Source organism: Bos indicus x Bos taurus, chromosome 1, assembly GCF_003369695.1.
Source record: "Bos indicus x Bos taurus breed Angus x Brahman F1 hybrid chromosome 1, Bos_hybrid_MaternalHap_v2.0, whole genome shotgun sequence".
NCBI lineage: Eukaryota > Metazoa > Chordata > Mammalia > Artiodactyla > Bovidae > Bos > Bos indicus x Bos taurus.
Window position 1 is genome coordinate 153,873,230 of NC_040076.1, and position 26,307 is coordinate 153,899,536.

At 37.8% G+C, this 26,307-nt stretch overlaps 1 protein-coding gene across 4 annotated transcripts in view; it reads right to left on the minus strand.

Annotated features, from left to right (window-relative positions):
* Positions 1 to 26,307, minus strand: part of TBC1D5 (TBC1 domain family member 5) — a 591,406-nt gene that overhangs the window by 428,473 nt on the left and 136,626 nt on the right. For 3 of the 4 annotated variants that reach the window (XM_027549590.1, XM_027549600.1, XM_027549627.1), the window contains one exon: positions 12,365 to 12,565. The exons of the other annotated variant lie outside the window; for it this stretch is intronic. The gene's annotated coding sequence lies outside the window, so the exon portion shown is untranslated. The remainder of the gene's footprint in view (positions 1 to 12,364; positions 12,566 to 26,307) is intronic. 4 annotated transcript variants of the gene reach the window in all.

Sequence of the window (26,307 nt, forward strand, 5' to 3'; positions counted from 1 at the left end):
TGCATTTCTCTGATAATGAGTGATGTTGAGCATCTTTTCATGTGTTTGTTAGCCATCTGTATGTCTTCTTTGGAGAAATGTCTATTTAGTTCTTTGGCCCATTTTTTGATTGGGTCATTTATTTTTCTGGAGTTGAGCTGTAGGAGTTGCTTGTATATTTTTGAGATTAGTTGTCTGTCAGTTGCTTCATTTGCTATTATTTTCTCCCATTCTGAAGGCTGTCTTTTCACCTTGCTGATAGTTTCCTTTGATGTGCAGAAGCTTCTCCTAGAGGAGAACATAGGCAAAACACTCTCTGACATACATCACAGCAGGATCCTCTATGACCCACCTCCCAGAATATTGGAAATAAAAGCAAAAATAAACAAATGGGACCTAATTAACCTTAAAAGCTTCTGCACATCAAAGGCTATGGTTTTTCCAGAAGTCATGTATGGATGTGAGAGTTGGACCATAAAGAAAGCTGAGCACTGAAGAATTCATGCTTTTGAACTGTGGTGTTGGAGAAGACTCTTGAGAGCCCCTTGGATCTCTGCAAGGAGATCTAACCAGTCCATACTAAAGGAGATCAGTCCTGGGTGTTCATTGAAAGGACTGATGCTGAAGCTGAAACTCCAATACTTTGGCCACTGGGTGTGAAGAGCTGACTCGTTGGAAAAGACTCTGATTGAAGGCAGGAGGAGAAGGGGACGACAGAGGATGAGATGGCTGGATGGCATCACTGACTCAATGGACATGAGTCTGAGTAAGCTCTGGGAGTTGGTGATGGACAGGGAAGCCTGGCGTGCTGTGGTTCATGGGGTCGCAAAGATTCGGACACAACTGAGCAACTGAACAGAACTGGACTCTCAAGTTGCTGCAGTCGCGCTGGCCACTCGGTTGATTCTTGGACACATCAGTAACACTCCTCCATCAGAGCCTGCGCAGCTCTGCCTGCACTGCTTGCCCCCTCATCTGCACTGAAGTGCCAGCTTCAGTGACTCCACTGCCACCTCCCAGGGGAGGCGCCCCTGACTGTCCATGTGATCTACACCAGTCTCCCTGTGAGGTTAACTCTCTATCCTCCTCTTCTGGCTCTGTTTTCCTTCACAGCCCCACTACCTAACCAGCTGCATGTTTTCATTATCTTACTTCTTATCAACCTCTCTACTCTAAAAAGCAAAATCATTAGCAATTTTTCTCTATTTCATTTTCACTGTGATATCTCTTAGAAAACTTTTCAATGAGTAGACTGGGTTCAAATCTTCAGGAAGAATAATAGATATTAGAAACAAACTGAGCAAAGTCTTCAAAGTTCTGAGGAAAATTATTTTATATCTAGAAACGTATACCCAGCAAATTTGTCAATCAAATGTGAGAACCAAACAAAAAACCCCAGTTTCTAATATGCATAATTCAGAAAATTTATCTTTTATCATTTAACTTTATGAAGATTTGTTTCAATTGTAATAATAGGACACAACAAACATTGAGTACTAACCCAGGAATATAATGAAAAGAAATCTGAGGACAATACTTCAACAAAAGGCCAAGGAAATTCTGGTCCATACTAAAAGAGAAGGTCTAGGTTAAGTGATGTTATTTCTTCAGCAAGAGAGTAGGTAACCTTACAAAAAATTTTATTTTATGATTTAAAATCATACATTTTAAAGCCTAAAAGTACAACTGCGGTGTTATCCATAAATGGAGACACACAGACCGACTTCCTCTGAGCATTAAGCAGAAGGAATGGTAATTAGAAAGTCTGGTAAAAACAAAAAACACAAGCAGAAAAAAAAAAAAAAAAAAAAGAGCCACAGTATAAATATGAAGCAAAATATAGTATGATTTTGAGAAAATGAAGAACAGTAGAAATTCTTTCTCCTGGAAAACAATTTCTACTGGTCAGTTAAGCCGGGACAGGAAGCAGAATTAAGAGATACTCTGAACTGACGTATAATCACTGTATAAGAAATAATGGAGATAAATCATTTCTCTACAGTGTTATTTTGCTGCAAGTCATTTATCAGTATCATATTCTAATTTTCAAATAAAATGGAAAATAACCTGTGTCAACAACGTATGGAGAAACTGGAACCCTCATACATTGCTGGTGGGACTATAAAATGTGACAGCCCCTGTGTTAAACAATTTGGTGATTCCTCAGAAAAATAAATAAAGAATTACACCATTACTAAGCAATTATACTCCTAGGTATAGACCTAACAGAACTGGAAACAGGAGCTCAGATAAGAACATGTGCACATAAATTCTTGAGGCACTTTTCTCAAAAGCCAAAAAGCAGAAGAAAATCCTGTGAGGCTCCTCTGTCCATGGAATCTTCCAGGCAAGAATCCTGGAGTGGGGTGCCACTCCCTTCTCCCGGGGATTTCCCCAATGCCAGGATTGCACCTGAATCTCCTGCACTGTAGGCAGAGTCTTTACCGTCTGAACCACCAGGGAATCCGAGCATATTATAAATACAATGGACTATGACTCAGCTGTGGAAATGCATAAAATACTGGTGTACAGCTGTCATAAGCTGTAACACGGATGGACCCTGATATCAGCTTGCCAGGTGAAAGAAGTCACACATTAAAGACCACATACTGTACACAACTCCACTGAAGTGAATCAAGATGGATAAATCCTTAGAGACAAAATACAAACTGATGATGGACACCAGGTACTGGGAGGAGGTCAGAACGAGGAGAAGCTGATTAAAGAGAACGTCACCTCAGTCAGTCATTCTACAGTAAAGATGTTCTACTCTCAGATCAGCCTTCCTATTTTCATATGTCCACAGTCTTTAAAGATTTCCATAATTTTACTTCATACTGGAAGGCTGTTAGGATCAAATATTTATGATTTTAAAGCCTCTTAGGATCAAGTCTCGAGTTCACTAATCATGTAAGTTTCATGTCATTTTTCCCCTCCATTAAATTCAACTAAAAATTTTAAAACTCTGTTATATTTTTCAAATACTACATCAGTTCATGAATACAAGGTAGGGTTAGGGGTTTTTAGCTTGTTTCTTTTGTATATTAATTATTTGTTTCGCTCTACTAATATACCATTGACCTTAACATAACACAATAAAACTTAAGATATAGCATGTGACTTTTAACCTTGATGCACTCCTGTCCACTTGCTGAACATGCTTTGTCGCCTCTGTTTTTATATTAATTTTACAATCGCCAGGACCAGCGTGACACAGCTTACCCCATTTGCCTCTGAGGCTTAGAGCGAGATGTTTGTGTTCGAGTCTTCAGTCCATCTGGAGTTGACTCTGTGCATCATGTAAGACGGGAGGCCGAGGCCACTCCTCTGCCTGTGACTGCCCAATTTCCCCAACACTATTTACTGAACAGACTATCCTTTGCCCAATCAATATTCTTAGCTCCTTTGTCATAACTTAATATACCATCCAAGTGTGGTTTTATTTCTGTGTTCTCACTTCTTTTACACTAGTCTACATGGCCATTTTTGTGCTAATACCATGCTGTTTAGATTATTATATCTTTGTAATAAAGTTTAAAATCATGAAGTGTGGTGCTTTCAGCTTTGTTCTTTCTCAAGAGTGCTCTATTTAGGGTATTTTGTGGATGCATACAAACTTTAGGATTGCTTTTCTACTTTGTGAAAAATGCCAGCTGACTTTGGATAAGAATTCACTGAATCTATATTGTTCTGGGTGCTATGAACATTTTAGCAACATAATTCTTCCCTTCCATCTGCAGAGAATATTTTTCCATTTCTTTGTGTATACTTCAGCTTATTTCATCAATGTCTTACAATCGTCAGTATCCATATCTTTCAACTCCTTGGTAAAATTTATTCCTGAGTTTTATTCTTTTTGATGCAACTGTAAATGGGACTTTATCCTTAATTTCTCTGATAGTTCCCCGTTGTTGTACTTCAGTTCCTAAGTTGTGTCCAGCCCTTTGTGACCCCATGGATCACATGGGGCAAAGGACAGCCTGTTCAGTAAATAGTATTGGGGAAATTGGGCATGCCAGGCTTCCCTGTGCTTCACTATCTAAGGAGTTTGCACAAACTCATGTCCACTGAGTTGGTGATGCCATCCAACCATCTCATCTCTCATGGTCTGTCACCCACTTCTCCTCATGTTCTTCATCTTTCCCAGCATCAGGGTCTTTTCCAAAGAGTCAGTTCTTCGCATCAGGTGGCCAAAGTATTGGAGCTTCAGCTTCAGCATCAGTCCTTCCAATGGATATTCAAGGTTAATTCCCTTTAGGGTTGACTGGTTTGATCTTGCTGTTCAAGGGACTCTCAAGAGTCTTTTTTAACACCAACAGTTCAAAAGCATCAATTCTTCAACACCCAGGCTTTTTATAGTCCAATTTTCACATATGTACATGACTGTTGAAAAAAACACAGCTTTAACTAGATGGATCTTTGTCAGCAAAGTGATGTCTCTTTTTAATACAGTATCTAGGTTTGTCATAGCTTTTCTTCCAAGCAGCAAGCATCTTTTAATTTCACGGCTGTAGTCACCTTCAGCAGTGATTTTGGAGCCCAAGAAAATAACATCTGTCACTGTTTCCACTTTTTTTCTATTTGCCACGAAGTGATGGGACCAGATGCCATGATCTTATTTTTTTAAATGTTGAGTTTTAAGCCAGCTTTTTCACCCTCCTCTCTCATCTTCATCAGGAGGCTCTTTAGTTCCTCTTTGCTTTCTGCCATTTGAGTGGTATCACCTGAATATTTGAGGTTGTTGATATTTCTCCTGCCAACCTTGATTCCAGCTTGTGATTCACCCAGCCTGGCATTTCACGTGATACACTGTGCATATTAAGTAAGTAAGGTGACGACATGCAGTTTTAACATACTCCTTTCCCAGTTTTGAACCAGTTCATTGTTCCAGGTAGTTCTAACTGATGTTGCTTGATCTGCATACAGGTTTCTCAGAAGACAGGTAAGGTGGTCTGGTATTACAATCTCTTTAAGCATTTTCCACAGTTTGTTGTGATCCACACAGTCAAAGGCTTTAAAGCAGTCAATGAAGCAGAAGTAGATGTTTTTCTGGAATTCCCTTGTTTTCTTCTATGACACACTGGATATTGGGCATTGATCTCTGGTTCCCCTGCCTTTTCTAAACCCAGCCTGTACATCCGGAAGTTCTCAGTTCACATACTGCTGGAACCTCAACTGAAATATTTGGGCATTACCTTCATAGCATGAGGAATGAGTGAGACTGTACAGCAGTTCTTAGTCTCTTCTTGCTTCTGTTAGGTCCTTGCCATTTCTATCCTTTTTTGTACCCATCTTTGCATGAAATGTTCCTTTGGTATGTCTAGTTTTCTTGAAGAGATCTCTAGTATTTCCCATTCTATTGTTTTCCTCTATTTCTTCACGCCATTTTCTTAAGAAAGCCTTCTTATCTCTGCTTGCTATTCTCTGAAACTCTGCATTCAGTTGGGTCTGTCTTTCCCTTCCTGCCTTGCCTTTCATCTCTCTTCTTTACTCAGCGATTAGTATCTGTAAAGCCTCCATCTGCCTTACTGCATTACTCTTTCTTTGGGATGGTTTTGTCACTGCTTCCTGTACAATGTCATGAACATCCATCCATAGCTCTTTAGGCACTGTGTCTACCAGATCTAACTTGTTGAATCTGCTCATCACCTCCACTGTATAACTATTAGTGTACAGAAATGCAACTGATTTTTGTATATTGATTTTGTATCCTGCAACTTTAGTGAACTTAGTAACAGGATTTTTTCTGGTGGTGTTTTCAACATATAATATTATACCTCTGACAATAAAAAGTTCTATTCCTTTCTGATCTGAATACTTTTTCTTATTCTTGATTTCTCTGGCTAGTATTTCCAGTATTATGTCAAACAAAATTGGTGAGGTTGTTCCTTTAATATGAGGAACACCATCTTTTTCTCATGGTTACGCATTACAAAAACAACTGTGATATACAGCCCAAGTAAAGAATACTCAGCTCCTTGGGGATGGGGGTAGCGGGGCGGGCAGGGGAGGCAGGAAGCTTGGGCATTCTTATCATCCACCTGATCTCAGGGAAAAGGCTTTTAGCTTTTCACTATTAAGTATGATGTTACCTATGGTTGTTCGTATGTGGTCTTTACTGTGTTTAATAAGTTGCCACTATGTCCTGTTTCTTGAGAGCTTATACCATGAATGGATGCTGAATTCTGTCAAATGCTCCTTCTGCATCTACTGAGATGATCATATGATTTTCATCCTTTGTTTTATTAATGCAGTGTATCACAATGATTTCAGGATGCTGAACCACACTTACATCCCTGCAAAGACAGAAAAATCCCACTTGATCCGGTTGTATAATCTCCATGTACTATTGAATTTGGCTGAATACACTTTGTTGAGGATTTCTGCATCTGCATTCATCAGAGCTATTGGCTGGTAACTTTTTTGTAGTTTCCACACCTGGTTTTGGTCTCAGGGTAATGCTTACCTGATAAAACAGAAATGTGCCCTCCTCTTATGTTTTCTGCAAGAGTTTGAGATGGTTTGATGTTAATTCTACTTTGAACGTTTGGCAGAATTAATCAGTGAAGCCATCTGTGCCAGAACGTGGCTAGCACTTTTCTGATTCAATCTATCAGATTATTCAGATTCTCTCTTTCTTCAATATGATAGGTTGCATATTTCTAGAAACTTAACCACTTCTAATTTGTCCAATTTGTTGGTGAATAATTATTCATAGTAGCTTCTTATGAACTTCTGTATTTCAGTGCTGTTGTTTTCCCCACCTTGGTATATCCAGCTTAAGTCTTCTCTATTTCATCTTTAAAAACCAACAACATCTTTAAAACCAACATCATCTTTAAAAACAACAACTTCGTTTCACTGATATTATCTGTTGTTATTTTAATTTCTATTTATTTGTGTTCTTTGTTTTTCCCATTATTCAACTAATCCTTGACATGTAATTTGAGTGATTTATTTGGGCTTTCTATTCTTTTTCTTCTCTGTGTGCAGTTTTTTTTTCCATTGAATGAAATTGATTCTATAGGGTTCTATAAATTTTATTCTTCAAATTCTATAGTGCTCTACAATTTTCAAAAATTTTACACACGTGATTCACATACTTCTATAATATTCCTTCCCCCCCCGACCCCTCTGTTGCCCTTCCCCAGTTCCTTCTCCCAGCTGGTAAACACTAGTTGGTTCTCTAGAAGACTGTTTCGTTTTTGTCTCATTCATCGATTTGTTGTAGTTTTAGATCCCACGTGTACGTGGTACTGTACAGTGTTTGTCTTTCTCTGACTCACTTTACTCAGAATAACGCCCTCCAAGTCCATCTATGTTGCTCCAGATGGAATATCTCATCACTGGCCAATGGCTGAGTAGCATCCCAGTGTGTGTGTTTGTACACAAAACATCTTCTTTCTCCACTCATCTGCTCACAGGCACTTAGGGCACTCCCGTGGACTGCACTCATAAGCAGTGCTGCCATCAGCAGTGGCTGCAAGCAGCTTCTTGACAGTGTCTGTATTTTCTCCAAATATGTGCCCAGGAGTGGGGCTGCTGGACCAAGTGGTAGTTCTTTTTTTTCATTTTTTGAGAAACTTCCAAACTGTTTTTCACAATGGTTGCACATATGTCCATTCTAATCAACAGGGTACAAGGGTTTTCTTTCTTTCCACATCCTCGCCAACGTTTGTTATTTGTGTTCTCTTCGACGACAGCCATTCTAACCAGAGTGTGAGGTGGTATTTCATCACGGAAGTATCACCACTGAGGTACTATCTCAAACAAACGCACATGCTTTGACTTGTATTTCCCTGATTATTAGTGATGCTGAGCATCTTTTCATGTGCCTACTGGTCATCTGCATTTCCTCTTTAGAAAAATGTATTCAGTTCATCTGCCCATTTTTTAATCACTTTTTTGGTATATTGAGTTAAATGAACTATTACACATGTTGGATATTAACCCCTTATTGGTCACATCATTTGCAAATCTCTTGTATTTTTCTTACATTGATGGCTTCCTTTGCTGTACAGAAACTTTAAATTTAATTAGGTCCTATTTGTGTATTGTTGTTTTTCTTTTTTTTGCTTTAGGAGATGAATCCAAAAACTACTGCTGTGATTTATTTCAGAGAGTGTTCCGATTCTAGGAGTTTATAATATCTGGTCTTACATTTAGGACTTTAGTCTATTTTTTAGTTTATTTTTCTTTCTTGTGTTAGAGAATACTACAATTTCATTCTTTGACATGTATCTGCCCAGTGTTCCCACACTACTTATTGAAGAGACTGTCTTTGCTCCATTGTGTATTTGTGCCTCCCTTGTCAGATTAATTGACCATAAGCATGTGGTTTATTTCTGGGCTCTCTATTATGTTCCACTGACATATGTATCTTTTTTCAATTATTGTAGCTTTGTAGTGTAGTCTGAAATCAGGATATGTGATTCCTCCAGCTCTTTTCTTCTATCTCAAATTTGCGTTATCTGTTTGAGGTCTTTGGTGTTTTCATGTCAAATTTTAATTTATTTATTCCAGTTCTGTGAAAAATGCCATTGATATCTTGATAGGAATTGCACTGAATATGGAGATTGCCTTAGTAATGGTCAGTCAGTTCAGTTCAGTGGCTCAGTCGTGTCTGACTCTTTGTGACCCCATGAATCACAGCACATCAGGCCTTCCTGTCTATCACCAACTCCCAGAGTTCACTCAAACTCATGTCCATCAAGTCGGTGATGACATCCAGCCATCTCATCCTCTGTCGTCCCCTTCTCCTCCTGTCCCCAATCCCTCCCAGCATCAGTGTCTTTTCCAATGAGTCAACTCTTCGCAAAAGGTGGCCAAAGTATTGGAGTTTCAGCTTGAGCATCAGTCCTTCCAATGAACACGCAGGACTGATCTCCTTTAGAATGGATTAGTTGGATCTCCTTGCAGTCCAAGCGATTCTCAAGACTCTTCTCCAACACCACAGTTCAAAAGCATCAATTATTCAGCACTCAGCTTTCTTGACAGTCCAACTCTCACATCCATACATGACCACAGGAAAAACTATAGCCTTGACTAGACAGACCTTTGTTGGCAAAGTAATATCTCGGCTTTTTAATATACTATCTAGGTTGGTCATAACTTTCCTTCCAAGGAGTAAGCATCTTTTAATTTCATGGCTGCAATCACCATCTGTAGTGATCTTGGAGCCCAAAAAAATAAAGTCTGACACTGTTTCCACTGTTTCCCCATCCATTTCCCATGAAGTAATGGGACCAGATGCCATGATCTTCGTTTTCTGAATCTTGAGCTTTAAGCCAACTTTTTCACTCTCCTCTTTCATGTTCATCAAGAGGCTTTTCTTTAGTTCTTCTTCACTTTCTGCCATAAGGGTGGTGTCATCTGCATATCTGAGGTTATTGATATTTCTCCCGGCAAACCTGATTCCAGCTTGTGCTTCTTCCAGCCCAGCATTTCTCATGATGTACTCTGCATAGAAGTTAAATAAGCAGGGTGACAATATACAGCCTTGACGGACTCCTTTTCCTATTTGGAACCAGTCTGTTGTTCCATGTCCAGTTCTAACTGTTGCTTCCTGACCTGCATATAGGTTTCTCAAGAGGCAGGTCAGGTGGTCTGGTATTCCCATCTCTTGAAGAATTTTTCACAGTTTATTGTGATCCACACAGTTAAAGGCTTTGGCGTAGTCGATAAAGCAGAAATAGATGATTTTCTGGAACTCTCTTGCTTTTTCGATGATCCAGCGGATGTTGGCAATTTGATCTCTGGTTCCTCTGCCTTTTCTAAAACCAGCTTGAACATCTGGAAGTTCACGGTTCATGTATTGCTGAAGCCTGGCTTGGAGAATTTTGAGCATTACTTTACTAGCGTGTGAGATGAGTGCAATTGTGCGGTAGTTTGAGCATTCTTTGGCATTGCCTTTCTTTGGGACTGGAATGAAAACTGACCTTTTCCTGTCCTATGGCCACTGCTGAATTTTCCAAATTTACTGGCAGTTAGTAATGGTAGTAACAGTCAATTTAACAACATTAATTCTTCCAATTCAAAAATATATTTTCCCATCTGTTTGTGCTGTCGATTTCTTTCATTGGTATCTTACAGTTTTCTGAGTACAAGTTTTTTATCTCCTTACTGAGGTTTGTTCCTAAGTATTGTACTCTTTTTGATGAGATGGTAAATGGAACTGTTTCCTCAATCTCTCTCTCTGATAATTCATTGCTGGTGTATAGAAATGCAAGAGATTTCTATATATCAATTTTGTATCCTGCAATTTTACTGAATTCACTGATGAGCTCCAATGGTTTTCTGGTGGCATCTTTAGGATTTCCTATTATAGTATCATGTCACCTGCAAACAGTGACAGTATTACTTCCTCCTTTCTAATATGGATTTGTTTTATTTCTTTTTCTTCTCTGATTGCTGAGGCTAGGACCTCCAAAACTGAGCTGAATAAAATTGAAGATAGTGGACACCCCTGAGATTTCCTTTCTTAATACAGGTGCTTATTGCTATAAACTTTCCTCTTAGAACTGCTTTAGCTTTTAATACATTGGATTGAGCATAATTTTTATCTTCTTTTTACTTTTCTGTATATACTAAACTTTCTAAAATATATATTACATTTTTAATTTTTGACTGTCTGTAATTTGTGAAAAGGATAAAAATGTTACATAAAATCAGAAGGAACACTAGATTAGACCACTTTGGGGGGAAAATATGTTATTCTAAGCTGATATAAAGGACTTAGAAGTTTGAAATATTTTAAAGCAAGAATGATGAGAGCATCAGCATGCACAATTTACAAAGATAGAATGAAAAAAATAGAACTTTTAAAAATTCACCTTACTATAAAGGAATGATTCTATTAAAGATTTTCTTCCATTTATACTTTGAAATATGACCACTGGTATCTGTGTTCTTACTGCAAAAGAACCAATAAGTGCTCCAATATTTTTCAGCAGTTTCACAGTTCTTTCCCCAAGTCATCTGATAACTTGAATCAAAAGAAATGAGAAGCACAGAGAAGACAGCAGAAAAGCAGCTGGACTGAAACAAAAAAACAAATTGCCTCATTCCATTTATTTTCCCTACAAGTCAGTCATAAAGTGATCTACACTAGGACTTTTTGAAATTGCAAAAGTGATCCATCATTGGATAGGGAAATAAATGTAATTATGGGTATCAGTATATATTAAATAAAGTATACAAAAAATGTAATAAAATAGAACACAGTATACATTCAAGGTAGCCAAGGCAGAATTGTTTCACCAACTTTTGTTAGCTTCATTTGTGCATTTATGCCTGAGGAATATGTCTCATAAATACAAAATTTATTTCTTACTAAGGGTTGTGGTAAAAAAAAAAAAAATGTGAATCCTACCTATTTGATATACCTTCAACTCTAAGTTCAATCATTCTAAATTTGCAACACCTTCAACAAACTTAATGAACATCAGAATGTAGGTAGGTAGGTAGGAAGGTAGGAACGAAAGAAAGAAAAAAGGTAAAGAAAAAGGAAAAGAGATAAGAATACAAAAAGTAAAGTCTTCAATAAGAAAAGGGCTGAAAGTATTCTGGTGTGAAAATATTTTAAAGCCCAATGCAAGTTTAATTAAGAAAGAAGGAAAACAATGAAGAAAAAGAAAAGACTGGAAGTTGGTGGGTCAATAGATAAATGGAAAGAAATTGTCAAAGAACTCTATGTTACAGGGTAACATTATTCCCTGACTGAGTCTGCAATCTAAACTCAGTATAAGTGTATAAACACATACATACACATATACACATACACGGAGAAGGAAATAGCAACCCATTCTAGTATTCTTGACTGGAGAATTCAATGGACAGGGGAGCCTGGTGCGCTACAGTCCATGGGATCACAAAGAGTCGGACATGACTGAACACACAGCATATACACATACATACACATCAACACACATTTTCTGTACACAAATCTGTAAAACAGATTATGATAACCATCATAAGGGTATTATTATGAAATGAACATTTATTATTCCCCAAAACTAAATCTTAATTCCCAGCGTAATGGCATAGGAGTGAGTTCTCTGTGAGGTGATCAGGTCCTGAGGGTGGAGCCCTCATAAATGGGATTGGTGCCCTTATAAACAGAGACCGTAGACAACTCTTTTATTCTTCCACCGTGTAAAGACAGCAGGAAGACGCCCATCTATGAACGAGCATGTGGATCCTCACCAGACACAAAATTTACTAGCATCTTGATCTTAGACGTCCCAGTTTCCAAAACAGTGAAAAATAAATTTCTGTGATTTGTAAGTCACACAATCTATGGGATTTCTGTTATAGAAGCCAGACTAAGACAGATGTTAATAGCACTGAACTTAAAACGTACGTTTTGAAATTAACGTATACATACCTTTCAGGAAAACTTTATTGATCCACAAATCTAACTGACACTTGCAAATGCATGTTCCTGTTACGGCCCACAGATGATGGCAGGCTCTGTGCAACAGAATTCTCCAATAAAATCTTGGTTGGCCAATAGGAAGTAAACAGTCAAGAAACAGAGATCAGCTGAGCTCTGCCTCAGCTGAGCTTCAGGATAAACAGCAAATACCTAGAAGAATAAATAAATAAAATAGCTTCAAATATGCCTAGCCCTATGCAAAGGAGTCAAAGCCATCAATGCAAAAAGCTGAAAAAATTTATGCCATATTTTTGGCTCTTAGGAGACAAATGTTAGCTTAAACATTAATCACCCTTTCCATCATCTAAAATAGAAGAAAGAAACTCACTTTATAATACTCACAGCATTATAATACCAAAAAAACCCTAAAACACCTCAATATAAAATACATCACCTCTTATCACTTTGTTTCACTGACATGAAGTAAAAGTGTTCAAATAAGAAATGCACTATTCTAATACATAATAAAATAATAAGTATTAAAATTACATAAGCTAGAAAATGGAAATCTGACATTTTAAAACAAATGTGAAAAAACTCCACTGAAAACTAATTCCAAAGTACTAGTAAAATGTAAAATTAGAATACAGTTGTATCAGTGTGGCAAGTAAATATTATTTGTGAATTAATAATTAACTTCCATAGCCTTTTTGCCTACAGAAAAACATTTATCACCTTTAGTAATATACTTTAATACACTTCCACAAATCCTATCTGACAGGGATACATCTCTACATAAAATTTTCAAGAATATCCACAAAATTTTTTAAATATCTATCTAAAGTAAAGAACCTCTAAAGGATAATAAATTATCAAACAATATGATCACTCTTTTCTAGATTTCATTCTGTAGTAGCTTATAGCTTATTGGTGACTCAGCATATGCACAAAAAGATAATACTTAGGCAATAAAAAGTAAAATATAAATCAAAACCATGGAATTGAAAAGCATTATAACAGGTATATATGAAACTTCTGGGATCAAAAGAAATTACTTAAAACACATTTTAACATCATATGCTACTAAAACCAAATAACAAAGTATGATTTCTAAAGACTACAAATGAATGCAGCATTGATCACTACATAGATCTACAGAAACTGTTTCATGCTCCTGTAACTGAATATAATTCATGTTTTGTTTGCTTGTTAGATAAAGAGAATGATTTATTACATTCTGATGGAGCATTTCCTTATTTTAACTTTCAATCTTATCTGAAAAGTTACAAACAATATGTTTCTAAGTTATATAATCTATAAATGGAAAACACCCAGATAACAGCAACAGCGTCTTGGACAGAACTCCAGTCACATGGTTTTTCTGTATGGTTGAACTAAAAATTGCCGCACCACTGAAACAAAGCATGTCTCTATTTCTCACCTTTCTCTTGTAAAAATACAGACCATTTTTATATTATGGATGTCTCTTTAAAGACATTTGAGGATCTATCAATTATTCCAACATATGTGTATTTGATGAATGTACGTTTATGTAAAACTTAGTATAGACTGTCATACTACTGTGTCAACACTACTCAAGAGAATGATGGCTATTCCTTCAGAAAGTACGAGTGTAAACAAAGAAAAAGTAACATTATAATCAGTGTCCTCAAAAGTTGTGATTTGTTTTATTCCTAAATACTTATTTTACACTACAGTCAATTTTACACGTCCTATACTACTTGGGATTGTGGTTCACTTTCTTGTTCAGATAGGACGTGTCCATTAAAAGAGTTCACTGACATACCACCAAAGAAACCAAGAAGGAAGGACTGCAGGGAAGATCAGGAAGCAGGGATGGTTAGCTCACAGAAGCGTGTGTATTATGCCTAGACTTGTTCAGCAAGCCACAAGCAGGAGGAGTGTTTACCACAGTCTCACTGAAAGGATATACCAGTTTTTCTTCCAGTTATTCTCTATGGAATTGCATAAACACTGAGAAATCTAGAAATAGACATACACATGCACATATAAAAATTATTGTCAGTGTATAAGTTACTGCTGCCCTGGGACTGCAATAATTTATGTAACATCTGTTTTCATATTTTTCTAATTTTTTTCCTAATTAACATGCATATTTAACGCATAAATGCTCAGACCACCTCTTTTTTCTGCTGACTGTGCCTCTTTATTTTTGAAGTTGTGCACTCCTAGGGAGAATTCAGGATAGATGGAAACCAAAATCTTATTGAAAGCCCTAATTTCACAATGTAAACAACAGTACTAAACCAATTTTCAAGAAAAGACTACAGCCTTACGAGTTTTCACAAGAACATTTCAATCTGCTAACAACAGTCCTACGGTAAATTAAGGTCAAAATACCAAAAAGTAACACAAAAGCACTATTTCAATAATATGTTCATCTTCTTCATTCTTTTTTTCTAGCTTTTATAAGGACCCTCAAAAAAAAAAAAACTTTTATAACTTCTATAGTTTCTTGTCTTGGTAAATTTTGGTAGCATTTTTAAAGTTTTATGCCTTAAGCAAATAACATAAATAAATACATCCCATTTATTTATCCCATAAATAAAAACATCCCTTCCATTACAAGGGCAGAGCCTACATCTTAAAGCTGTCAGCAGAGACTTCAGCAGTCGGTCTCAAGCTTCAGTGTCTACAAAAATCTAAGAAGCTTCTTAAAATGGAGATCCCGAAGCAGACCATCCCAAAGATAAGGATACAGCAGCGAAGAGATGACTTCAAGAAGCTTTCTCAAAGATATCAACCAGTAACAACTACTCTCCATTTTTCAGGCGCACAATCTTCAAATTATTTGTTGAATATATATAATACTTCATCTAGTCCAATTAAACTGTACTCAACTTAATACAAAGATCTCAAATGTGTTTCTGAACCACTAGTATCAAGGTTCCTTTTCAACAGAAAGAGGAGTAATTAAACAAAAGCAGTTTTAACTATACATAAAATGTCTCTACCAAATTTGATTTTCCTTAACACAAATTTTAGTCTTAAACTAAATCACTTAGGAATTTCCATGTCAAAAGACATAGCAATGTTTAAGGGAGATGAATGGTCATAAAGGAAAATACTGTTGTATAAGTTAACTGACTAAACAAAATATGTTGTTGATAAGTAAAAAAAAAGTTAAAAGTATGTAAAAGTGCCTAATACAATAACAGTTATCCAAAAAAAAAAAAAAAAAAGTAAGAGTTTACATCTAACTCTCAGTGATACAAATGGATGCTAAGCATACACTGGCACCAAAGCAGCATCAAGACAGAAAACATCTGCTGTGCTTCCAGATGCCTCAGATCGCTTGGAAAAATTAAAGCATGCCCATCTTCCTTCTGCAGGCACCTCCACTGTCACTAGGCAAGTGTACACTCCGTTCACTGTCCCAGCAACCCCATTAATCTGACGGACTGGAAGGGCTGCCTAAACAGCATTCCTGAAAGACTCTAAAAAATTCTAATACTCCAAACTTCCACCCAAGTTAATGGGAATAAAATTTTTTTAATTTTGAAGTTTGAAGATAGATGTTATTCTTTCAAGGTTTATGTATGAAGTATGAGCAGGTTAAAGTTTATTACATACTGTCTCCTTGTATTCATCTGAACCAAAGAAAACATCCACTCAGGCTTGTTTAACTACATGTATACCTGTGGTGGATTCATTTCGATATTTGGCAAAACTAATACAATATTGTAAAGTTTAAAAATAAAATAAAATTTAAAAAATAAAATAAAATAAAAACTCGAGCTGCAAAAAAATAAATAAATAAAAATAAAAATTATAATATTAAAAAATAAAAAAAACTACATGATTTACATTAGGAAGTTGTTTGAAAACATACTTTAGTGACAATAATATCAATATTCTAACATTATTATTGATATTTATATGGAGTATCTCACTTAATGCCACCTTACCTGCAGCCATGAAATTAGAAGACAAATGCTTCTTGGCAAGAATGCTGTAACAAACCTAGGCAGTGTATTAAAAAGCAAAGATATCACTTTGCCAACAAAGGTCCATATAGTCAAGGCTATGGTCTTTCTAGTAGTCATGTACACATGTGATAGCTGGACAATAAAGAAGGCAGAGTGCCAAAGAACTGATGCCTTTGAACCATGCTGCTGGAGAAGACTCTTGAGAGTCCTATGGAAAGCAGGGATATTAAACCAGTCAATCTTAAAGGAAATCAACCCTGAATACTCTTTGGAAAGATTGATGCTGAAGCTGAAGCTCCAATACTTTGGCCACCTGATGCCACCAGCTGACTCACTGGAAAAGACCCTGATGCTGGGAAAGATTGGGGACAGGAGAAGAGGGTGTCAGAGAATGAGATGGTTGGATAGCATCACTGATTCAACAGACATGAACTTGGGCAAACTGCGGGAGATGGTGAGGGACAGGGAAACCTGGTGCAGTCCATGGTGCTGCAAAGAGTTGAACACGACTTGGCAACTGAACAACAAAACCCCCACCCTACCTTACACCAAAACAAACAAACAAAAACAGTTAATAAGAACTTAAGGGAACTAACTTGTCCAAGACCTTATCACTAAGAAATCTGCACCCAGAGGTCACATGGTCTTAACCACAATTTCATGCTACTTCAATTCAAAGCAATTATATGTGTAATACGTAACTCCCCTTAGTTTCACAAATCTTTATATAGGCAATGATCCCTAAAGCACTGACACAATCTAAATCCGTTTCTTTGATTTTTATGGTAAATGAAATACTTCCAGGTTGTCCTAATTATAAAATGTATCTTCATTTCCAAAATCACTCTTCATCTTAGAGCTCTTATAATAGCATATGATGTTTCTGTTGTTTAGTTGCTAAGTCGTGTCTGACTCTTGCAGTCCCCTGGACTGTATATTTTCTCTCAGTCAGGCTCATTTTTCACAAATGGTACCAAGTTAGACCCCCACACAAACTTAAGCTCCAGGCAAAACAGACACCAATGGATGTATAATTAAAGAAGAGAAAACTTCTTATGATTTGAGTATTATACCTTCTTATTTTTCTCTTGATGGCAATGTAACCTCACTTCTTTGCATCCTGATCCATTTAGGGTCAAGCTTGGATATTAAGTTCAAATTAGCTTACAAATAAGAAACAGATCAGTCTCAATCACCCTAAATAAACCAAAAGAAGTTGAGTCATTTCTGAGAGTTGCTTTCTGAGAGGTCCGTTTCCATATCGGGAGACCAGTCTAAATCCCCAAAATGAGTTAGAAAATTCCCAGGACTGTGGTTACCATAAAAAAGAGGCAGATTCAACCTGACTCAAAAAGATGAAAAATTCACTTAAGCATATGTTAGTTTTTGTGCATTTCTTATGGCAGACATGAGGCATGGGACTTTTCAAAGTAGACATCCTTCACAGTACAATAAAGATACAAACATACTTTAAGTATTCCTCTTTTAAGTATGTTCCTGTAACTAAGATGAAAATAAATAAGATTTCTGAAGAAATTATTTTAGATTAAACAGAGTCCAACTTTAAGCATCATCCATAATTTTATTCTGTATTTTAAATTCTCAGTTCCAGACTTGTTAAATTATTTCACATTTCATTAACTACTCCTCCTTATGTTATTCCATTTGTTTCAGAGTTCCTTTTTCAATCTATTGCCTTTTTGTAACATCACCTGCCTGACACCTTTTATCCAATAAAAACTCTATTTTGTTCAAACTGCAGAGAGAAAAACTCAAACCATAGTTGATTGCACTGGAGGAAAACCTATGAAAAGTAGTCACTGTTCCAAGTTATTTCAGAATTCTGAGGAAGCTTTAGTTTTCAGAAAACAGAAGTGCACAAAACTAATTAAAACCAGAACAGAAAAGTTAGCTCTACAAAGGACTCAGTTATTTAACACATGTATTTTTTCTTCATTGTGGCTCAAGACTTTGTCATCACTTACTTTACTACCGAACTATTGTTCCTTTATTGGCCTCCCTGCCTATAAGCACCTTGTCAAAAAGAAATAAAAGAAACCTAAACTGGATCATGTTGCTACTGATTAGCAGTGTAGAAAAATACCCGAATCAATGACTGGGTGGTTAGTATTTTAGGGCTTCCCAGGTGGCACAGTGGGAAAGAACCTGCCTGTCGACGCAGGAGACAGGGGTCCATGCCTGAGTCAGGAAGATCACCTGGAGCAGAAAATGGCAACCCACCCCAATATCTTGCTGGGAGTATTTTATGGACAGAGGGGCCTGGCGTGCTACAGTCTTTATGGTCTCACAGAGCTGGACATGATCGAGCGACTGAGCACAGCACAGTGAGTACTGAGAAAGATAGTTCCAGGAGGAGGACAGAATGCTGACCACCGAGCTAGCACAGCAGCTACACAGATGGAGGAGCAGAGACAGACATGAGACAAACGGTGGCTCCCAGAAGCAGAGATGGAGGAAGGGAAAGGAGTGCAGCAGACTCCCCAGGTTCCCAACCCAGCAGGCAGGCAGATTATCTGTGCCATAAAAGGAAGTTTTAAAAATTTTAAGGTGAGAGGAGAAGAGATAAGAAAAAAGGCTGATTAAGAGTAAAAGCACAAACTACTGAATACTCATGACTTCACATACACGCCTACTTCAGAATCCTGCCTCCTGAAAAAGGGATGCTGAGGACCAAGTAAGTAACAAATGAGCAGTCTCAACTTTAATTCTGCTCACTTTTGTAATATTAAGCAAACTAACTTCACTGACTAAAACGAAATTTAGAAAACAGATCATGCCACTAATTCCTCATGTATTTGAGGTTTCATTTTATTTTAGAAAGGCTCCTCAGCTCTGGACACACCAGTTCAAGCCTAGAAATATCTCCAATTGATACTCTCTTTAACATTGTTGCCAAGGTGTGATCTCTATAATTCACATATCTCACTTTGAGCTACTTGTTGGTATAAATTATCCAGCTGAATTTTAAATTTTGTATTGTTACTTGTTTAGTGAGTTTGAAACTAATAGTTCAGCAAAACAGAGACAGAAAGATCACACATGTATCAATGTGATAGGCATTAATTTAAGATTAAACTTTCTAAACGACTAATTTCTAAATAGTTTTCAACAGGTTATCCCTGATAGACCATGCATACATATATACTGGGGAAACAAACATATTTTTAATGGCATTCCTTCTCAATTATCTCCAAATTAGTGTTCAGGTTGGCCAAAAACACATCCTAAGCCTTATTAGTATAAATGTACAACAAATACAGAAAACTCTCAGAATAAGTCTTCAAAAAGAAAATTATTATTCTAAGAATAAATGATAATAAAACTTATAGAAAATTCAGATCTATGGCCTATTTCACCCCACATCCAAAACTGACATAACCACTTGGAAAGAGTTCCAAAGAGATTATCCAAACACTTGTTCAAAGCAATTCCAGAATTTCCTTATGAAGAACTCGTCACTCTTGCCAGAAGGCTAGACTTGTTTCGGACCCCGGAGTTCTTCAGTCAGAACATGTTTAAAATGAGGGAGTACGTTTTAGATTTAAGCCACTTTTATAGCTGTTAAAACAAAGAAACACTACTGACTAGAAAACAGCTCACAAGGTAACAAGATTCAATCATGTACATATTATGTTATTAATATGTATAAATTACTTTTAGGAAACAGAGTTTAATTCTTAAATATGAGAATTTAAAAAAATAAATACTAAGTTTAAAAAATACTGTGGTGTATTTTTTTTTTAAACTACGAATCCTCTATTTGACCCTACAATCCCAGGGACGGGGGAGCCTGGTGGGCTGCCGTCTCTGGGGTCGCACAGAGTCGGACACGACTGAAGCGACTTAGCAGCAGCAGCTTAGTCTGTCTTGATTTCTACTGAACCAAGATTTGATGCCTAGAAACCACATAACATAACTTTTTTCATTTGTAAGCTATGATACTCTGAGTTCAGCTTAGGCTTCCACCTGTCCCGAACATCCATCTATAGATTGATTCAGTTCTCTTCAGTACTAAGTTTACTTCTTATAAAAAATTTCTCACCAGAGCAAGAACTATTTGCAAAGCAGCTGAGCTGCATTTTCTAATGGACTGGACTTCCAAGCCTTCACACAATTAATATTGCCAGTGTGTCTGTATGAATGACTCACAAACTTGATTTTGTTTAATATTTAATTTATTTATTTGGCTGTGCCAGGTCTTCATTACGGCACTCGGGACTGTACTTGCAGCATGTGGGATCTAGTTTCCTGACCAGGGTTTGAACCCAGGTCCCCGCATTGGGACCACAGAGTCCCAGCCACTGGATCATCAGGGAAGTCCCTTGATTTTGTTTTAAAACAGTCAAGCTCTTAAAATATAAAAAATATTAGTTACATAATATCATACACTTCTACAAAACCATACAATCCAAACATACACGAGCAAACTTTAAGGAGAATTTACCTAAGAAAATCCCAGAGTTTTCAGGACTTCAAGTCTTAGCAGAAATGAATTATATGTACTAAAAATGTTTAGTTTAACCTGGCATTTTTATAGCAACTAGAATTCTGCTGTTGAGAATTTTCTGAACTTACAGCTCATTTTGATCATGCCAGGTTGCTTGGACACAGAAAACAGGAGCAAATATTTTTAAAAAGAAAAATGATAGTCTTTCAGGAACCAGAAAATGTGATCAGATAGGAGAACAAAGTTCACCATACATGGAGGCTCATTTTATCAACTTGGGTGATTAAAGATCAGATGAGTGTGTATCATTTTGGGGAAGCACAACAGTAAACATTAACATGTACATAATAGCATGCGCGACTGCGGCAGACAAGTCTTGTGAGGTTTCTGCGATTCATGCAAACAAAGGGGAGGGGGGCTTTGTTAACATCCAGTAATGCAATACGGGAATTGTGTTTACACCGCATATAATAATAGATGTTTTCATGATACTGAATAGACTTCTTCACACAAAGATGAAGATCATTCACCAAATTATTGTGACTACTGTATTATATCCTGAAAAATAATGATAAATCATACAAGCCTGCTCTGTAATTCCTGGTCCATTTATCTTGCTAGTCTCCCTCTTCTAAACTGTGATACACTAGAGCACAAGAAAAATGGATTTCTTATTTCATCACTGCCCTACTGTCCACCTCCCTGCCCGTTCCTCCATAAAGTCAATCATGTTTCTTAGTAGGATTTAATTTTCATCAAGTATTTTTATTTTTTTACTCACATATTTGGTTACCTATGATAAATGAAGTATGAGACTATTATAGTAAGTATAACATCAGATAAAGGACTGACACAGCATTTTGGTAAGGAAAATCAGGATTAGTAATTATTAATTTATATGGAAATTTTTATTTCATAATTTTGAATATACAAATTAAAATAATTAGCATAAGAAATGTTTGGTTTACTGTAATTCAAGATGACAGAATTATATTCCTTCAGAAAAGTTAAATATAGCACTTTACAATACTAAAGCTTTATAAGGGTGCAGCTCACACATTTTAAAAACCTTGTTTAAATCACACATACACTTTTGACAAATGGGTAATTATCACAGTGACAAAAACAACAATAATGACAAAAAATAACCCCAAAGTACTATATCATATCATGGCCCCAGAGAAGGATCCCAGTGCACACCAACGGCTTCCGATAAAACAGGAAACTCCAACTCTGGCTAAACTGCACACAATAGTAAGAAAGAGGAGAAAACTGAGAAGAAATGGCTTTATCAAATTCTCCTCCAACAGTTAATTTAATTTTACTGAGGAAAATGATTAACCATGCAAAAGCTGCTATAGTTATTAGATTAAAACCAAGTATTTTCCAGGATATCTTTTGGAAAGTAATGTACAGCTAATACTCCACAGAAATGATCCAAAAAATCAGGTAACTATTGATTTTAAAAGTAATCATTTTAAAAAATCATCTTTATTTTCAAGACAGTTAATAGAGTATTATTAGATTGAGGTTATTATAACCCATTAATACAAACTGCAAATTAACATCTCCTGTTCACTATGTAAAAACTCTGTGCTGCTGCTGCTGCTCAGTCGCTTCAGTCGTGTCCGACTCCGCGCGACCCCACAGACAGCAGCCCACCAGGCTCCTCCGTCCCTGGAATTCTCCAGGCAAGAACACTGGAGTGGGTTGCCGTTTCCTTCTCCAGTGCATGAAAGGAAAAGTGAAAGTGAAGTTACTCAGTCGTGTCCAACCCTCAGCAACCCCATGGACTGCAGCCTATCAGGCTCCTCTGTCCATGGGATTTTCCAGGCAAGAGTACTGGAGTGGAGTGCCATCGCCTTCTCCTCAAAACTCTGTAAACAGTAGTAAATAAAAATTGAATACAAACTTAGTCCATTTTAAGCTTTTACATAATGACTTATGGGGCTTTCAGCCTCCCTCCAACATGATGACCTTCACTATTACTTGAACATCCATATAAATTAGAAACTGCATTATCGATTTTCTGTACTCATCCTAGTTAATAACTCAATACACCTGGTACCTATGCTTTTTTTCCCCCGTATTTGAAACCTACAGATATCAGAGATTGTGAAGAAAAAGAAATCAAAATTGGGCTTAAAGGGAAAAAAAAGTAGAGTACATGTGCAAATTCAGAGCTGACCCTCTTACTCCCCAAATCCATTTCATTCTTGCTGATTTCTGAAGAGCTGTCATCAATCCACAACCTTCAGGATTCAAAACAAGGCCTATGTAATCAAGGAGCAAAGTGTCTACTCATTTCTTGAAGAACAGACTACAAATCTTTTTATGTATGAAGTGTTCTGGAGGTTTGCTGTCAGTAAAACACTCCATATCACACAACCCATTAGAAGCAAAACTATAGCATCGTTTCAGGAGACTCAGAAAAAAAAATTTGATAATACTCAACACCATTCATTTTTTTTTTTTTAATCCAAAACAAATTTTAACTAGAAAAACAAGAAAACTACCTTAAAGTGATGAAGTGAATGAAATGAATCTTTCAAAAATCCATAGCAAACATAATACACAATGATGATATTGGCATTTTCCTCACTCCAGCCTGTGAGGCAGGTAGAGCCTGTGGCATCTTTTCTACTAGAGAGACCTGAGACAGAGAGAAGTGGAGTGTGAGCCAGGACAAAAGAAACGTGGGCCTCCCACCACAGGCAGGGAGGAGAAGCTTGGCTGCTAGTTTCACAGGAGGCAGGGTCCCTTAGAGTCGGTCACTGAGTCCCTGCTCCAGGCCTGCCCTGCAGCAGCCAGAGGAGCCCACCCTGCTCTGTCTTCATAAAGGCCTTGTGGATAAGAGAGCACAGACTATCGAAATCCTCGCCTCCCTTTTTTTCTTTTCTTTTCTTTTTGTTCGGATGTTTTCACAGGTCTCACTTATAACCAACAAAGGTCCATCTAGTCAAAGCTATGGTTTTTCCAGTAGTCATGTGTGGATATGAGAGTTAGATGGCACAGAAGGCTGAGCGCTCAAGACTTCATGCTTTTGAACTGTGGTGTTGGAGAAGACTCTTGAGAGTCCCTTGGACTGCAAGGAGATCAAACCAGTCCATCCTAAAGGAAATCAACCCTGAATATTCATTGGAAGGACTGATGCTGAAAATGCTCCAATATTTTGGCCACCTGATGAGAAGAGCTGACTCATCAGAAAAGACCCTGATGCCGGGAAAGACTGAAGGCAGGAGGAGAAGGGGAGGATAGAGGATGAGATGCTTGGATGGCATCACTAACTCAATGGACATGAGTTTGGGTAAACTCCGGGAGCTGGTGATGGACTGGGAGGCCTGGTGTGCTGCAGTCCATGGGGTCGCAAACAGTTGGACATGACTGAGCAACTGAACAACAGCACTTATACCAAAGGGAAAGAATCTTCATTAAAATCCGTATTTCTTTGAAAAATAAAACCACCACCATAGGCTGCCAGGTCCCTGCCACCGTGCGGCCTGCAGAGGGATTTCTGCACTTATTCCTCACGTTTTGCTTTCTCGGCATTTTGCTTCCAACATCTGATTATCATGTGAAAATCTGGGAGGTTTCACTACTTGCTTCCAGAGGGTTCCTTCCCACTGTTTACAAACACCACAACATTTAAAAGGGCCAGTTCACCATACTTGTCACTTCCTATCACTGATTCTATTTCCAATCCATGATGGATTTTGTTAAACTGCACTTATTTTACATTTTGCAAAGTTTTTCAAAGTATAGCAAAATACTAGCATTACTCCAACTTTTCAAAAATTTCTCATTTTGCTTATGGAACATTTTTCTTCAATGTTGTCTTTAGGAAAAGCACAAATCCTTTTTTATATAATTCCTGCCCTTTCTAAGTTACTGAAACTGTGCTCTTAAACTGCAAAGGTAATGTCCCTTCCCACGTCCTTATCGTCCCTGATGTCTCTGCAGCCCTAACATCTAAGATCTCCTTCCTAGCATTCTGACTTCTCTGTTTCTATCACTTTTTCCCCCAACAACCACTCTTCAGTTTCTGGCCCTTGTTCTGGTGCTGCTGCCTTTGAGCCTGTCCGGGCTCTCCAGGACGGCTCTCTCTGGTCCTCTAGGTTCCTCTCCGCCTTTGAGCCTGTCCGGGCTCTCCAGGATGGCTCTCTCTGGTCCTCTAGGTTTCTCTCCGCCTTTGAGCCTGTCCAGGGCTCTCCAGGACAGCTCTCTCTGGTCCTCTAGGTTCCTCTCCGCCTTTGAGCCTGTCCAGGGCTCTCCAGGACGGCTCTCTCTGGTCCTCTAGGTTCCTCCCCAGCTCACTCCCCTCCTCCCCGCCTGCTGCCCTGGCTGCTGTCCTGTTTGAGCAGTCTCATTCAGACCCCACGCCTCCAGGTACCCGCTTCTGTCTTCATGTCTTCAGTCCTTGCCTGGATCTCAAGAACCAGACCTAATTGGCATGCAGGTAGCCCCTGAAGTCGACACTGCCCGCTGGCTGGATGAGACCCCCGTGCTGCTCTGGACGGCCCCTGTGCCAGCAGATGACAGCGTGCACTGAAGGAGGAGCACCAATTCCACACTCTTGCAATCAGCACTCTTGACAACCTGAGCGTTAGTTCTCTCTAATGTTACTTGTACACCTCCACTTCATGTATTCCACCAAACATGAAGTCTTTACTCCTGAAGTTTCTTCTGTCTGGGTTTCCCTTTCCTTTGGCTAGAGAAAACGAGAGAGGACTGACAGATAATCAACACAACCTGAAAATGCAGCAGATAAAGACCATGAGTGAAAAAGAAGGACCAACAAAGATGCTCAGATGCCCAGCTTTTACAATGAGAGACATAAAGACACCACTCACTTAAATAAAGCTAGAGGCATTTGGGAGGGGAGTTAGAACTTACACTGTGAAGTGATTTGACATCTCAAAGTGGAAGGAGATACTAAACAGGCAGGTTGATGTGTAGATCTTCATTTCAGAAGACAGGTGTGGATTAGCAATGTTAGTCTCAGAATAACTAATAATTTATTTATAACTGTAATGAAAATTCAGGCCACAGGTTTGCTTTGAAAGCTAATATACATAAAGCTCAAAAAGATAGACTAGAATTATAAAAGCAGCAGCCTAAGACATGCTGTTAGAAATGAAGTAGAAACACAGGAGCTAGAAAACTGAAAAGGAACCAGCAGAAGAACGTGATTTTACAGTAGCAGAAAAGCACAGTTAGAAGGAGGCATGGTCTGCAATGTTACTGAGAGGAAAAGGAAGAAAGTAAGACAAGGATAAGAACAAAAACATCCCGTGAGACTTAGTAACACAGAGGTCATAAAGGCGGCCTTCGTTTTGACAACAGGGAAACCAGAAGGGAGCTGCTGGAGGAGAGAGAGTGGAAGGTGATGAAATGAAGGTGAACAGTTGCCAGGCAGAGGTAATGTCTTCAAAACACTTGGCTATGAAAGGGAAGAGAGGTATTAAGGAGTGATATATAATACACATAAATACACATGTAAATAAACAGAGTGC